Below are 16,580 nucleotides of genomic sequence, written 5' to 3' on the forward strand. Positions count from 1 at the left end.
CCACCGCCTTCCCGAACAAGTTGCTGCCGTCGAACGGCATGTCCAACACCCTGGTCTGGACGTCCTGACGGAAGTCGGTCGCCCGGAGCCAACCCCGTCGTCGTAGGCAAACAATGTTGCCCAGCTGGCGGAACCCGGTATCGGCAATATCGGTTGTCACCGTTATGGCGTGGTCCGACGCCACCTCGCCCTCTTGCAGTATTTCCAGGGCCTCGGACCTCTTGTCGTCCGGCAGGAAGTCCAATATGGGGGCCAGCTTAAACCAGAGCTCCCCGTCGTAGCGGGCCACGATCGCCAGGGCATTGGCCGCTTTGATCGTCGTCGCCGACGAAATGACCCGCCGCCCCATGGTTCCAACTTCTTTCCCTCGCTGTCCGGCGGGGAATTCGACGTCGAGGCTCCTGACCCCGCCGCTTTCTTCTTCGCCGCTGCCGAGACGACGGAGTCTGGCGTTGGCTGGGCCCTGAGGCACAGGGGAGCGGTTTCGGGGACCTGGTACTTCTTCTCGTACCGGTCCAGTTTGGCTGGTGCCATGGAGGGGTTTTTGAGAACCGACAGGCCCTCCTCCCAGATGTCATCGATTAGGGGCACCACGATGACCGTCTTCCTCTTGGCCTCCCGGCGCTGATAGAGGAAACCTTCCTTTTTCTGCTCCTCCGGGCAGAGCTGGAACAATTCGGACGCCCTAGCGATCATGGCGTGGAATGAGCCAATCTCGTCGGGCGGCGAGGCCCGTGCGACGGGAGACGGGAGACCCGTTCCGTCGTCGTCGTCGCCCTCAGAACCCGTCGTCGAGCCCAACGCACCGTCATCTCCCGACTCGTGGGAGGATGAGGAGGGAACTGTAGGCCTTACGGGGGCGAGCGGAGGAGAGGGTTGGGTCCTCCGTCGTTTGTTCTGAGGACTTCCCGACGGGCCAGGTTGCGGGTCCTCCGGCCTGGGCCGTGGGAATCTCGTCCTTATCTCAGAGCATAAGGACTGGATGGCAGACAAAATGGCCGCTGAGCCATCCTGAGGCCTAGGATCCGGCTGCGCCGGAAGGGAAGGCCGCTCTTCCTCACCATCGTCGTCGTCTTCCTCGGTTATCTCCCGAGGATCCTCCTGATGGGATCGAACCTTCTCGAATTGGACTTCGAGGTTCCTTACGGCCTCGGTCAGATCCTCCTCCGAGCTCGAGGAGGGCACCGTGCCCCCCCTCGCTTCTTCCATCATGGCGGCCACGACGATGGGCTGAAAAGGAGGATTCCCTCCTTGGCGGCAGGGAAACTCTAGTCCCGGAGGCAGTCTCCGCTGGTGGTGCCTCTGCCGGCTTGGCAAGAGTCGCCGCGATAGCCTCGATAGAGGCCTTCGCCTGCTGGGTAGGGGCCTTCACCACCTTAGGTCCGTCCCGGGCCTTCTCCTTCGGGGGAGGGGCGACGCCTCGCTCCCCCTCTTCCGAGATCGGACGGGGCTTCTCCCGAAGCTTACCCGGGGTCTCGGACTTTCTCTTCCCCGAACCGGAGCATTGGCTCGTGGTTGACGGTGACGGGGAAGGTGCGCCCAGCCTGGCGACCGAAGAGCCCGACCTTTTAGCGCTCCCAGAGCCAGCGGACTCGCGGCGCTTGGCCTGGTGTTGGGCCCCCGTCGCCAGGGCGCCCGCACAGGACTTAGAAGCCCGCTCGGACCCTTTGTTGTTCTTCTCACCCGTCGAGCCCTTCTCCAACCAGCTTGCGAGACGGGATCGACGGTCCCTCATGGTCCGCTCCGACAAGTTCTTGCAGAACTGGCAGTCCTTCTCTACATGAGTCTTGTCCCCATGAAGACAGTAGAGGCATCGCGAATGTTCGTCTTCCTTGAACACATTCTGCAGCCCGCATCCAGGGCAGCTGCGAAACAGCTTGGGTCCGGGCGACGAACTCGCATCCTGGGCCATCTCGAAGTAGGCCGCGAATCTTCTGGAATCCTCCAAGAAGTTGATTCGACGAAATCTTCACCATTGAGGGGCGTAGGAAAATCCTGCAACGGGTAGCCGTTAACGGGAGTAGAAACGGTGGAGCTTGAGGCTCGATTAACCGAAAAAATGTGAAAATTCACCTGAAAAAGCGCGAAACACGCAGTAAAAGCTCGAGAGCTAAGCACGAGGACTCCCAACACCTGAACGTGCGGTAAAAATCTGAAGATGGCTGCCAGAGGCGGGGCTTAGGTAGAGGGCAGTCATTGGCTGTGGTCAGTATGACGCAGAGATCAGTGATTGGTTACTACTAGGAAAGACAGATCAGAAACAAAACTGATACTGATTTTTTCTTTACCGAGGATTCCCAGCCTGACGACGGGGAATATTCATGAGCATGTGAATCCATGCCAGACCCCATGCTGGAGAAGGGATGTATATATATATTAATAGTGACTGTTTTGAACTTGCTTACAATAATAGTGCTGGAGTGTTTCTATAAGTGTGTCTTTAAATAAATAATTATATACTTTGTTACCAAAGCTCTGGTCAGTGTTTGCTTGTACTACTGTATTTTGGTACCTATCTTGTGTACTCTACATACTGTCTAACTCTTCTTGAGAGAAGTCTGGCTGCTCAGCCACAGCTACCAGGTAAATCTGGGTGGTACAGACTGCTACCAATTGGGTTTACTACCAACACCTGTAGTCTTAAGCCTTTTGCAGTGGTCCCTAAGGGAACTGCACAGGTTTCTGCCTAACATGACCTAGTGCAAGTCATGCTGATGGGTGAGCGGGGGCTTAGGGACGCCGGCGAACGTGGAGGTGGAAATGTAATTATGCCCTTTAGAAGGACACAGTAACAGCTCAAAAGGTAATGGAAAACATAATGGAATATTTCGGGTTGAACGATAACAGCGAGGTCAGCCCACACATCCTATGGGACGCATTTAAAGCCACCATTCGTAGTGTCCTCATAAAAAAAGGGGCCCAAAAAAAGGGAAAGCCAGCAAAAGGCCTTACGAGAAAAAAAACGGGAAAAAAACTGCTGTATATCTGTCCCGGTTGCATCACCGCAGAACAAACTACGGCCCTAGACCAGTATAAGACCCCACTTGGGGATCTATTGTAGAGCAAGACCTTCCTCAAACAAAAATACTATGAAAAGGCGGAGCGAGTTATGATGCCCGGTGGGTATCAGGTGGGTGGCCTTTAAGCAATACTATGATGAACAGCTGCATAAATCAGAATCCAATGGGGATGAGGCCCTTATACAAGATTTTCTAACTAAGCTACCCATACCGGGTTTGACGCGAGACAGTGCCGAAAGACTTGAGGCCCCGGTAATAGAGGAAGAAATTGTACAGGCAATAAAGGCGATGAAGGGAGGTACAACGCTGGGTTCTCTGTGAAATTTGTTAAGCTGTATTGGTCTACCCTGGCCCCCGCAACTAGCTAAGGTGTTCAATGCAGTTCTAGAGGGGGACAACATACCCCGAGACAATGATGGGAGCCATTATAGTGGTGTTACCAAAAGAGGGTAAGGACCCAACAGAGTGCTCCTCCTACCGCCCAATCTCCCTACTGTAAACGGATGTCAAAATTCTAGCAAAGGTGCTCGGTAAGAGGATGGAGGGATTATGCCTACTCTGGTCCATGGAGATAACCTCCAGAAGACCATCGACCTAATGCACTATGCACAGGGGTCTGATCTCAATGCCAGCCTGCTTTCTCTTGACTCAGAGAAAGCCTTCGACCGAGTGGAAAGGAGGTATATGGCGGTTCTCCTACAGAAAATGGGATTTGGGGAACACATGATTAAGTGGGTAGGAGCGCTGTATATGGAACCCACGGCGAGAGGGCCGGTGAATAGGGGAACCGTCGGCCCACTTCATCCTTACAAGGGGTACAAGATAGGGCTGCCCCCTACCTTCCTTTAATATACGCCCTCACAACGGAACCCCTACGCGATAGCCGGGAGGACCCACCCAGGAATACAAGAGATTTGAAGGGTCCAGGTCGAATTCAAACTCTCCCTGTTCGCAGACGATATCTTGGGGTACCTCATTGATGCCCCATCAACACTCCCGGTCCTGCTCTCACTAACACTTTCGGAGTCTTCTCAGGCTAAAAATAAATGCATCTAAATCTATGCTGCTGCCTCTTCGAGCAGTTGATCCGGACTTAGAGCCAGTGAATAGCTATTTAGGTGTCAAAGTGGTAAAAGTAGTAATCCAATACCTGGGAGTACAAGTAACCAGAAACCTGGCGGCGCTGGCAACAACCAACTTGGACCTGTTGCTGAGCACCAGTAAAGCAGATATGAACCAGTGGGGCAACATGATACTACCGTGATATGGCCGTATTACGGCGGTATGATATATGGCATTTATAATGCGCCTATACACAAGTGTTTCATGGCGCAACGAGGCAAGGCAGGGGGAACAGAGGGAAGACAGACAACGGTCTTACTAGGCCAGGTGACAGTGAGATTGCGCAAGTGCAGGGGAGGGAGTGAAGGGAAAGTGCAGGGGGGACGGGGGTAGTGCAGTACATAGGATCAGCAGTAAAAAATAAATAGAATAAATAAAAACATAGGTAGAAAAGTGCGGCCAGCTTGTGGCAAGCGAAGGGGCGAGTGCAGACATCAAGTGTCAGGAGTTTGTGGGGACTGTAGGGACACAGAAACAGCCCCCAAGTGCAGGGGTTGCCTGGGAGGCAGGGCAGGTGTTCAGCTGGAGGGAGAGGGGACCTGGGCCCGAGATCAGATGGTAGCCAGGTGACCAGTGCAGTTTCAGTCAGTTCAGCAGGGGAGAGGAAGAGAGAAAGCTATAGCAAAGAGGAAGTTCTTGAGGTGCTTCCGGAACCGGAGACAGCTAAGATAATGTTCTGCCTAGACTCCTGTACTGTACTGGTTACTGCCCTCCCCACAAAGGTACCGGAATCGACCTTATAAGAACTCCATTTAGCAGTACAAAAATGTATATGGCAGGGCAAGACACCTAGGACCAGGTGATCCACTCTCACCCTCCCCAGGGAGGAGGGGGGGGGGATTCGGCCTTCCGGATGTCCAACTATCCAACAGAGCAGTCCAGCTCAGGGTACTACTGGAACATATGCGGGACGAGCTGGGTATATATTGGACCAACCTAGAGGACACCGACACGCATCCGGTTAAGGTGAGGTATCTGTTATGGGCACCACACAAAGACATACTGAGTACTAGGCTACTCATCCATCCCACCCCTAGGAGTGCTGTGGTCCTTGTGGAGGGGAGGAGGGACACACAAAGAACCTATCAACATGGCCCTTCCCAATGGTCTCGCTCTGGGGTCCCGTTATAAGATTGGGAGAAGAGGGGGTTCCGTAACTTGCAAGACTGGTTGCAGAAAGGGCTGGAAAGGGCGGGCATATGTTTCAAGAGGGAGCGTTCCAACCTTATTAGGCGGTAGTATAGGTTCTGGGAGTTGGTAAAATCACAATATTTGAGTATCTCCAGTTGAAAGGACTCCTGAATGATTGAAAATGGGAAGTGAAATTGAAGAGACCGCTAACCCGGTTTGAGAAAGTATTAGACTCGGCCAACACGCGGAAAGGGATGGTGTCCAAGCGGTACAAGGTTATGAACATCAGCGACAAAAGAAATAGGCAAGGGTTTCAACAATACTGGAATGAGCTAGCGGGGGCAGGGATTTACAGAGGTGGTGTGGGGTGAGATATAGATTGCATTTCATGGGAATCTCATTACGGCCGATAAGGAACATAATTTCAAGGTACTCCAGGGATGGCATAGAGACCCTCTCAAGATATCCAAGATGTTTGCTGGGGCGTTCCCACTGTGCCCGAAGGGGTGCGGCCAGATTGGTTCCAGAGGACATATGTGGTGGTACTGCCCGCGTATCCAAGATTACTGGGAGAACCTACGGGGGTGGATGGCAGATGTCATAAGGGAAGCACTCCCGCAAGACCCTTTGCAAATGCTACTGGAATTCCCACCAAGAGATTCAGAGACATAGGTACCCCAGAATGTGGGAGACGATGCTGCGGGCAGGGAGGGTGGTTCTGGCCCAGAAGTGAAAAAGTGCAATAATCCCAAGCAAGAATGATTGGTTGAACAAAATGAAAAATATGTTTCTGATGGACAAGCTAACAGCAATGGTGAATGATGAGATGGGGCGTTCAGGACAGCCTGGGACAGGGTTAGGCAGAAATGAGGATGGGATGTGCATTAGTGGAGGGTTGATTCCGACCCTTCGAGGAAGGGGGTGAGATGGTGCCGTAAAAAGTGGCAAGAAGGAAAGAGTTCCTTGGAGCGGGAAGGGGCAGGACTGAGCGAAGTGGGGTAGATTGCCCCTGACGGACCCAATGCTACAATAGACCATTGCCCAGAAGGGCGATAGGCCAACTATGAGACCAAAGACTGGAGTACTGTCCTGGAAATGGAGTTTAACGCATAATGAAGAACCACCGAACTGCTTGATCTAGTTGCACAAGAAACCACCATTGTTTGTTTAATTAGTGGGTGTGGGGGAGGAGGGAGAGGAAATGTTTTGCTTAAGGGGACTGGAAAAGCTTTAAAGTGAAATGCAACCGTGGTCCTTGTGCTGAATGTTAAAATGCCAATGAAAACTAAAGCTTAAAAAAATAATGTTGCGAGAGCTTATGTTGTATAAATAACACTTCCTTAGTACAGACATGGTGTCCATCAGTATATACCTCTAAATAAGCACCGACATAGGAAGTATCGTATAAGATTTTTTCTTTCATATAATCAAGAATACGAATATTAAAAGCACTAACCTCATTGATTATGGTCTGTAGGTAGCTTATGAAGCCGTACGCACTTTAAGATATGAATAACATCAGCCTCTTGTCCAACAGAATCCAATGATTCTATCCTTGCACTGATCTATGCAATAAGATGCTCACATTCAAGATCCATCATGGACATGAGGTTGTAGTGTAAGGAACCTGCACAACGTAGTGGGCACTTTATGTGAGGATGTACCATAGTGTATTTACACCATGCACTTTATATGGAGACGCACTGTAGTGACCTTGTACTGTAGCGAATTTGCAATATTCACTTTTATATGCAAGGGACATTATGGTCTTATAATAGTGGAACTGTATGGTCTAGGATTCAGTATTATTACATTGTATCTCTTGGAAAATGTCCATTATATGTGAGAGCATGTACTATAGCATAATTGCACTATGCTCTAGAGCTTTACTAGGTATGACCATAATCTTATTGGACAAGAGAACACAGAACAGATAACCAACAGTGAGTTAATCCAATTGGTCGCTTAAAGATTTGTAGTTTCTGTGTGGACAATATCATCACCATGTACATCTTGGAGCATGATGCACTTTACGGAGGCTGAATCAAAACTGTAGAGTTCTCAATGTTATCGGTTATGTATGCATAATATGGTATCAGCTGGGCACAACACAAGACACCTAGGATTAAGTACCTAGGGGCAGGAATAAAAAATAAAACAAAATATATATTATTTGCGCAAGGATATGGCATTAGACCTAAATAAGAAACATTCTAAATGCACTTAAAAACATAGGTATTACTATTTTGTTAAGACTAACATTTCGACCGCCACATATAAAACGGACTGTATAAGAATATAAGAATGGTGAGAAAAATCTCCAACAGGGGTTATAATGAAAAGTCCATGACACAACAAGGGACTCACGGACATAAGGGACTCACGGGACATTAAAAGTATGTCTGCATTATGGGCAAGTGTTAAACAATAGTTACAGGTAAGTAATTTGTTTCTTCTCCAGCATGGGGCCTGGAATGCATTCACATGCTCATGAATAACCAATATGATATGATATGTTTATTTATATAGCGCCTATACACAATGTGATTCAAAGCGCTTCACGACAAGGAAGGGAACAAGGGAAAATACAAAACGATTTTACAGGCCATGAACAAGAATGTGAAATTAACTATCGTACTCAGCCTAGCGACATTTCAGATAGTGCAAGTGCTAAAACACAGATAGGAAGGAAATGGGACAGGATTACAAAGCAGTACAACTTTACACAACCACAGGAGGTTCAACAGAAGCAATCAACTCTTACCTCTGTAACAGACTCGCCTCAAGCGAATATGTTGCATAGCACTGCTTGGCCGACTCTGGACTCCTCCCTGGAATCCCAGTCGACGCAGTAGAATTTCGTGAAGGTGTGCGTGGACCTCCCCAGGAACGCTGTCATCGGATCGAATGATCTGGTGGAGTGGCCTCTCGGACGACCGGGCAGCAGTCGGTTTAAAAACAGATGACAGTGCATGATGCAGCCGGAGAACCACCTGGAGATGGAAGCCTTGCACAAGGTCTTTCCATGGGTCACAGGACCAAAGTTTACGAACAGCTGTGAAGTCTTTCGAAAACTCTTTGTGCGTGCCACGTAGAACTTCAGGGCACGAGCAACGTCCAGCGAGTGCAAAGGCCCTTTCAGCCAGTGACGAAGGCTTCGGGGAAAAAGACAGGTAACATCAAAAGGTTTGTTTAGGTGAAATTCCGACAGAACCTTCGGCATGAAAGAGGGGTGCGTCCGCAGCAGTACCCTCGATTCGTGGAAAGTCAGATATGGCTGCTTAGAGGATAGGCCCTGTATCTCAACCACCCTCCTGGCGGAGGTGAGGGCCACCAGGAAAGCCGTTTTCCATGAGAGGAACCTGAGAGTGGGCCTGCATAGACTCGAAGGGGGCCCCCCCCATGAGCCTAGTCCGCACCACGTTGAGTTCCCACGCCGAGGCAGGAGCCTTCTCCAGCGGGAAAGAGCAAAAAAGACCTTGGAGGAATTCTCTGATGAGTCGATGAGACCAAAGAGAAGAACTTCCTGGAGACCAGGTGTAGCGGGAGATAGCTGCCAGATGTACCTTGATCAAGGCGTGCGCCAGTCCAGCCTTGGCCAAGGTAAGCAAATATGGAAGAACCTACAGGGCTGTCACCCTCAGGAGGGGTAATCATCTGTGACCGGCACCACGTAGCAAAATGCTTCGACTTGTGACTCTAGCACTTTAAAGTTGACAACGCCCTGGCGAGGCCCTCCCTGCAGTCCACAGGCAACTCACATCCCACTTGAATGAGAACGCGTCCCCCAGGCTCCTCAGTTAGTGGAAACTGCTGGCAAACCTCTGGCATTCGACACCTCGCAAAGCGATTGATTTCGGCACTGCCCTACTGCTGATAGAATCAGCAATGGTGTTCTTGACTCCCGCTATGTGAAGAGGGACGACAACCATTTCTTGTCTGACGGCCCAGCGCCATAAATCCTGCGCTTCCCTGGAGAGCGCTCCCTTGTTTCCTGATGTTGAACATTGTGGTGGTGTTGTCAGTGAAGATCCTCACCACCTTGCCCTTCAGAGACGGAAGGAATGACTTGAGGGCCTAGAACACTGCCCGTAGCTCCAGGATGTTGATATGGAGATCCTTCCCCTCCGGCAGCCACAGGCAACTGGCGTAGATGTCCGGTGTGGGCTCTCCAGCCTCCCAGAGAACCATCCATGGTGACAGTTTCCTGGAATGGAGGGTTCAGAAATCCCGTGTCACTGGGCGATGTTGGAACGAATGCCCCACCACCTTATCGTCCGACAAAACTCTTACAGAGTGATCTTGTCTGTAATTTTTTGGGACACTTGTACCCAGCGAGCGTCCAGAAACTCCTGAAGAAGTCGCAGAGGTAGATGCAGGACAACATCATGCCAAGCAACGACTTGATGGTCCGCACCGTGGCCAGTCTTCATCGACAAAAGCCGCTGCAGCTCCTCCTGAATGGCCGCTACTCTCTCCTCCGAGGGCGATTCTAGGCAGACACTGTATTGAGTTTGTCCCCCAGGAACAGCGCCTTCTGCGATGGTGTCAAACAGGACTTTAGATAATTGATGGAGAATCTCAGGTCCTTCAGCAGCTTGACGGCCGCCTCCCTGTGTCCAACGGCCAACTCTTGCAAGTGGGCCCGGATGAGCCAGTCGTCGAGGTAGGGGTACACGCGAATCCCCTGTAGACACTGATGGGGCGCCACCAGTGCCAGGCACTTCGTGAACACTCTGGGGGCTGACTTCAAGCCAAAGGGTAGGGCTTTGAAATGGTACAAAGCGCAGAACTTCCAGTGTTTTCTGTGAATGGGGACATGCAAGCAGGTGTTCTCAATGTACAGCAACGTCACGAAATCCCCTCTTTCAAGTTGGCCGAAACTGCAACGGGACCATCCGGGGGGGGGGGGGAGGAGAGAGGAGAGAGGAGAGAGGAGAGAGGAGAGAGGAGAGAGGAGAGAGAGGAGAGAGAGGAGAGAGAGGAGAGAGAGGAGAGAGAGGAGAGAGAGGAGAGAGAGGAGAGAGGAGAGAGAGAGAGAGAGAGAGAGAGAGAGAGAGAGAGAGTTCTTTCACGACGTGCAAAAGTGTGCATGTTGGAAAGGGAGATGGCTAGAGCTTCTAAATATCCCACGGGATAGGATGAGGAGAAGGTGTTAAAAGGAGGGGGTAACACATCCCGTCTGTCCATGTCCCACTTCCACTCCCCCAATCCATGTGATTCTCCCCCACTCCCAGGAACTGGATCCAATAGCAATGGCCATGTCCTGGCCAACTGGATGACAGATCTCCGGGGACTAGCGGGTGAGATACCTTCAGGTTTCTCACATCGGGTACAAGCTGGAACAGCTCGGAGGCTCTGGCGATCATGGTATGGAACATTCCCTCTGCTCCTTTTTACCACCCCGAGGGGTCGGATCCAGGCTCAGAGACGGCATTGTCTTTTCTGGTGTGCCAGCAGACTTCGCCACAGTCACTGCAGCGATTTCCCGGCTCAGAGGCAGGGAAACTTGCGCTGAAGGGGTTACCTTTATGGGGTCAGCCCCTTTAGCCTTTGTGAGAGCTGCCGCCACCAGCACTATCACCGACGAAGACTTCTCCATAGCCGATTGGGCTTTCTTGAGCAGTTCTGCCATTTTCTCCTCTGTTCCTGGCTTCTCAGGCTTCTCCCGCAGCTTAGCCAGGTTGGACGATTCCTGTTCGAGGAGGAGCTCGATCGCTGGCTGGCGATGGAGGTGGATGGTGATGTCGATTGTGCCATATCCATCACGGGACCCGCTTTCGCCGCAACCCCGATGGAACCGGACTTGCAGTGCTTGGCCTCGTCTTGAGCCCCACGGATGAGACGCCCTCAAAGGGCTTAGAAGCCAGCTCCTCAGACCAGCTGGTCCTGGGTGAGGCATGACCCTGCTCAGAACATGGGGCAGAGGCCTTGCTGTTCAGCCACGCTGCCGGTCTACTGTGCCTATCCATCGTCGTCTTCTTGGAGAAGCCGAGACAGATCTCCTTGTGGTCCGCATGAAGACAGAGGCATTGCAGGTATTTGCAATGCCTCTACTGAAGCTTAGAGAGTGGACTGTCATTGGATGGGGGCAGTATGACCCAGAGGACAGTGATTGGTTTAGAGGAGAAATACAGTTTGTAAGTGAAAGTGAATCAGTTTCTTTTCTTTTTACCAAGGATTCCCATTCTGACGACGGGGAATATTCATGAGCAAGTGACTCCATCCCAGACCCCATGCAGGATAAGAACAAGTTACTTACCCCTGGTAACTTTCTTTCGATTGGATGTTCCTCAACTTATATCTATCCAGCTTTGCTGCTTCAGAAAAAAGGTTCTCTCGACGGAGGTATGCAGTGTCGATGTCCCTCGAGAGCCTCAGTCGATCGTCGACGTCATCGTCAGCATAAATAGTGCCTGCAGCACCCCGTGGCTTCAGTTCTGTTTTTCCTTTTCCCTTCTTAGAGGAAATACGTGGGTGGAACATCCAATCGCAAGAACGTTACCAGGGTTAACTTACCAAGGTTAACTTATTCTTCGAATGGACAGGTGGTTGGCAGTAAACCCAATTGGTAGCAGTCTGTACCACCCAGATTTACCTGGTAGCTGTGGCTGAGTAGTCAGACTTCTCTCAAGATGAGTTAGGCAGTATATAGAGTATACACAATAGATACAGAGACACAGTAGCACAAGCAAACACTGACCAGAGCTTTGGTGTAAATGTATATAATTATTTATGTAAAGACACACTTGTAAATTACACTAGCACAAAGAGAGGTAAAGAAATTCAACATACAGTCACCATTATAGATATACAACCCTAATTACTTATTAGACAAGTCTTAATGAGAAACATCATTTATTTTCAGACAGAGGTGAGCGCTTGACATAAGATGGCACTCTAATAAGTTATTAAAAAGGGAGGGAAAAAGGCAGAGTTATGAAAGCACACAATATTCAATACATTTCGAAGAACCACAGTGAGGCAGGTTAGGCAAAGTCTACTGGGGAGCAAGGAAGTTCAAATGCCAGGCCCACTCTTAGAGAGAGCAAGCAAAATGTGTCCAGGATCACACAGTGGGGTTACGCCCAAAGAGTCTTTGTAGAAAGTTCACAAAAGATTGAGATTAAGTCAGGAAAAGTTAGTTAACAGGCCCCAGGCTAGCCCAGGTAAGAAAGTCGAGGATTTACTGTCACCCCGAACGATCTGTCGCAAGGGAAGCCAGGCGGGACACAGTACCTGAAAGTGGGAAGAACGCTCCAGCGGGGGCAGTAGTTCCTGGCAGCGGGTGCAAGTCGGTGTTTCGTCCAGAGGAAGAGGAGGTCTCAACGTGGAGGAAAGCTGAAGGTTGTTGCGCTGCCAGGGAAGAAACCAGCCGCGGAGTTTCCCGGTTACAAGGTACCACCCTGTTCTTTGCGGTAGTTGTGATCTGTGGTATTCCGGTTGCCGGGGTGCTTGGCACGGGCAAGGCGGCCACGAGATGGTCCAGGAAGGCGAAAAGACGGGCAAACTGGTTATCCCCACCAGTCAAAGGAAGAAGACTCTCTAGGCTGGAGATGATCTCTGTCGTCGGAAAAAGTGGTGAGACAGTTCAGAACGGCTCCACTGGTGGTGTCGGCGTTGCAGGTCAGCTCGGCTTCTCCCTCCTCGGATTCTTTAGGTCCTGTGGCGACTTCTGAAGTTCCAGTCCCCAAAGCCCTGCTTTTATGCAGAAAACCCCCATTCATTCAGCCTAGCTGTCACTCAAACATGCTAAGTGGTGAGCCGGGCGGCTCACCACTTGGGCCAATCACACAAGAGTGCGACTTGAGTTGCTGAGGCAACTCAGTCCAGGGTGCCTAAACCCCCTCCCACCCACCCTGTGGTACCCAGACAGAGTGGCACCACTTTCTGTGGAGAAGCCCGCCAAAAAGTGGAACAAAGGGCTCGACTTGGTTTGGAGTCACAGAAGCGAACACAAACGCCATTTTGGAACCAAGTTTCGGCAAAAATTACCAACCGGTGAATTAATATTAATTTAATAAACCGGCGATATGTTCGAGGCTATATTAAAAAGTGGTATCCTCGACCAAAGGGAAAATCCCATAGGAATATATTTGCGGTTGAATATAAAAAGGAGTATCCACTGCCACCAGCCAAAACTCGGTCGGGGGGGACTGGACAGTGCCCCCTCGAACAACAGACCCCGGGGCAATCGAATTGCCCCGACCAGTATGTCCACAATATGATGGTTTGTACTGGTTCTGTTCACAATTTGAGACTAGTAAAGTCAATGGTGACTTTACATGCCCTGGGAGACAGTAGTCAGTCCCAGGGTATGGAGTCTATGTTTGGGGGTCGCTACGACACCCCTGGGTTACGGCACGGAGGGTGCTGTGTAACCCACATACCAAAAACACATGAAGCCCTATGGGGTAAAGGACCCCATAGCCCATAAAACACATACAAAGTCAAAGGAACACCTCAAAGCATGTCTAAGAGTGGGAGGAAAAGGGTCTCGCTCTTAGCAGGAGAAAAAAATAAACCCCAAAAATCCAGCAAAGCTGCTGGGGGACTCACTAGGTTAGGGAAATTAGCCTTACAGTGAATTCTCCCTAACACGGCGGGGAAGACTGGGAGGGGCGATGAGGAATACGTGGGTGGAACATCCAATCGAAAGAACGTTACCAGGGTTAACTTATTCTTCGAATGGATTGTGTCCTGCCACGTATTCCTCATTTTATGATAGGCTCCCAAAGCAGTAACAATTTGGAGATCGGAGTATCAATCTATTTAATCATGGACCGAATGGAGGACGGCTTTAGCAAAAAGTGTTCCCTGACTGGAGGAAGAATTCAGGCAGTAGCGTTTGACAAATGTATGAATGGACGACCAAGTGGCTGCTGAACAGATGTCATTTATTGGGATACCCCTTTGAAGAACCACAGAGGTTGCCATGCCCCTTGTGGGATGAGCTCTTAGGCCTTCCGGCGGGTCTCTACCCGCAAGTCTATAACATTTGCCAATGACCAGGATAATCCACCGGGATTTTGTTTGTTTGGTGACTGCCAGGCCCAATTTGGGGCCGGTATACCCAATACAAAGTTGATCAAACTGGCGAAATTTAGCCATTCTTGAAATGTAAAAAACTTAGAGCCCTTTTCGGGTCTAATCTATGTAATCTCTCCTATTCTTTACCTGAGTGAGGAGGACTAAAATTTGGCAAGGTTATCTTTTACAACAAATGGAAGTCGGACACTACCTTTGTTAGAAAAGATAGTTTTACCCTGAGGATGACTCTCTTTATAGACAGTAGTATGAGGAGGCTTGCAAGACAGAGCCCTCAACTCACTAACCCTGTGGGCTGATGTTAATGCGGTAAGTAAAACCGTTTTCAATGTCAGGAGCCTTAAAGGGCATGAATGTAAAGGCTCAATGGGATGCAGGTCAAGATTTTTAATACAATGTTTAGTTCCCAAACAGGTACATTAAATGGAACTGGAGGGTATACATTAGTAAGTCCCTTTAGAAATTGTACAATCAAGGGGATTTTAAAATAGGAATCCTCTTCTGAGGAGCGCTTAAAAATGGAAAGCGCTGCCAGGTATCCCTTTATGGTCCCAATCCAGAGCCCCAGATTGTCAAAATAATGCACCATAGGTGTGTCACATTGGAAAGGATCCACATTGTTATCCTTGCACCTGTTGATGAACTCGTTCCAACGGCAACGGTACAACGATTTAGTTGATGGCCTTCTGGCCGAAAGCAATATCTCCATTACGTCATCCGGGAGGTCCCAATTCTTGTATCTCAGCCTTTCAGAAACCATGCGTGAAGGCTGAGTGTCTTAACCTCTGGATGGAGAACCCGACCTTCCTCTTGTGAGAGAAGATCCTCTCTTTGTGGAAGATGGACTAGTCCAGAAGGTCCGGGTACCACGTCCTTCTGGCACAATCCGGAGCAATTGAGATCATGGATTTCCCGAACTTTCTCAACCTCCTGATCACGTGAGTAATGACAGGGACTGAAGGAAACGCATACAGAGTGGAAATTCCCAGTCCACTACGAACGTGTCTCCTAAAGCTCTTCTTGGTGGAAATTCCCTGAAGCAATACTCTTCGCACTTCCAGTTGAGACCGGTCCCGAACAGATCCACTTGAGGGGTTCCCCAAAGGGTGAAGATCTCTTGAAGGACTTGCTGTTCTAGTTCCCACTCGTGGGAGACTGTGCTCTGCCTGCTCAGAGCATCCGCCGCAGCCTTCTGCTCTCTGGCTAGGTAAACTGCTGATAGAGAGATTCCTTCTTGTATTGCCCAGAACCAGAGCTGCATTGTCTCTCTGCAAAGTGGTAGTGACCCTACACCATCTCTCTTGTTGAGGTAGTACATGGTCACTGTGTTGTCTGTCATTATCAGGACATACTTTCCTTGCACAGAGGGCAGGAAGGCCTTCAACGCTAGTCTGATTGCCCTCAGTTCCAAAAGATTGAAGTGTAGTTTGGACTCCGATTGAGACCAACGACCGCTGAGTGTCAGTTCATTGGTGTGGGCTCCCCACCATGTGAGTGAGACGTCAGTCACTAAGGTTATCTTCGGCCATGGTTACCAAAAAGATTCCCCATTGAGAATGTTGTCTTTGCAAGCCCACCATAGAAGGTCCTGAGCAACCCTGCTCGGAACTTGCAGTTGGTCCGACATATTCCTTGAGAATTGGGACCACAGAGTCTTGGGAGCCCATTGAAGGGATCTCATTCTCAATCAGGCCTCTGGCACCAGAAAAATGCAGGATGCCATAAAACAGAGCAACCTCAGAAAATCAAAGGCCGGAAGATGATTGGAATTTTGGAATCTTGCTACCATCTGCAGAATGTGTTGAATGTGTTGAGCTATCACCTCGGGAGGCGAGGCTTTCCCCAAGGAAGTATCCAGGACTGCTCCAATGAATTGGAGTCTTTGGAATGTATCATATGGGACTTTTTGAAATTGAGGGAGAAGCCCAGTTTGTGAAGGGAGTGGCAAGTGATACTGAGATGTTCCTGGGCTTGTTTGGGTGAAGCCAATCATCTAGGTAGCGGTAGACGTGAATCCCACCTCTCCTGAGACTCGCTGCCCCTACCGCCATTAACTTGGAGAAAACCCTTGGGGGCGGAGGTCAGCCTCAATGACAGAACGCAAAATTGAAAAGGAGAACTGCCAATCGCGAAACTCAGGTACTTTCTGTGCTTGAGATGAATTGGCACATGAAAGTAAGCATCCTGAAGGTCCAATGATACCAACCAGTCTTGGAGTTGGAGAGCTTGAAGGATCTAAGAAAGGGTAACCATGTTAAA

At 50.0% G+C, this 16,580-nt stretch overlaps 1 protein-coding gene across 3 annotated transcripts in view; it reads right to left on the minus strand.

Moving 5' to 3' along the window:
- DNAJC13 (DnaJ heat shock protein family (Hsp40) member C13) overlaps positions 1-16,580 on the minus strand; it is a 2,820,731-nt gene that overhangs the window by 2,059,617 nt on the left and 744,534 nt on the right. The gene's annotated exons all lie outside the window — the stretch shown is intronic.

This window comes from Ambystoma mexicanum, chromosome 2q (assembly GCF_040938575.1).
Source record: "Ambystoma mexicanum isolate Mex_15411 chromosome 2q, UKY_AmexF1_1, whole genome shotgun sequence".
Taxonomy (NCBI): Eukaryota; Metazoa; Chordata; class Amphibia; order Caudata; family Ambystomatidae; genus Ambystoma; species Ambystoma mexicanum.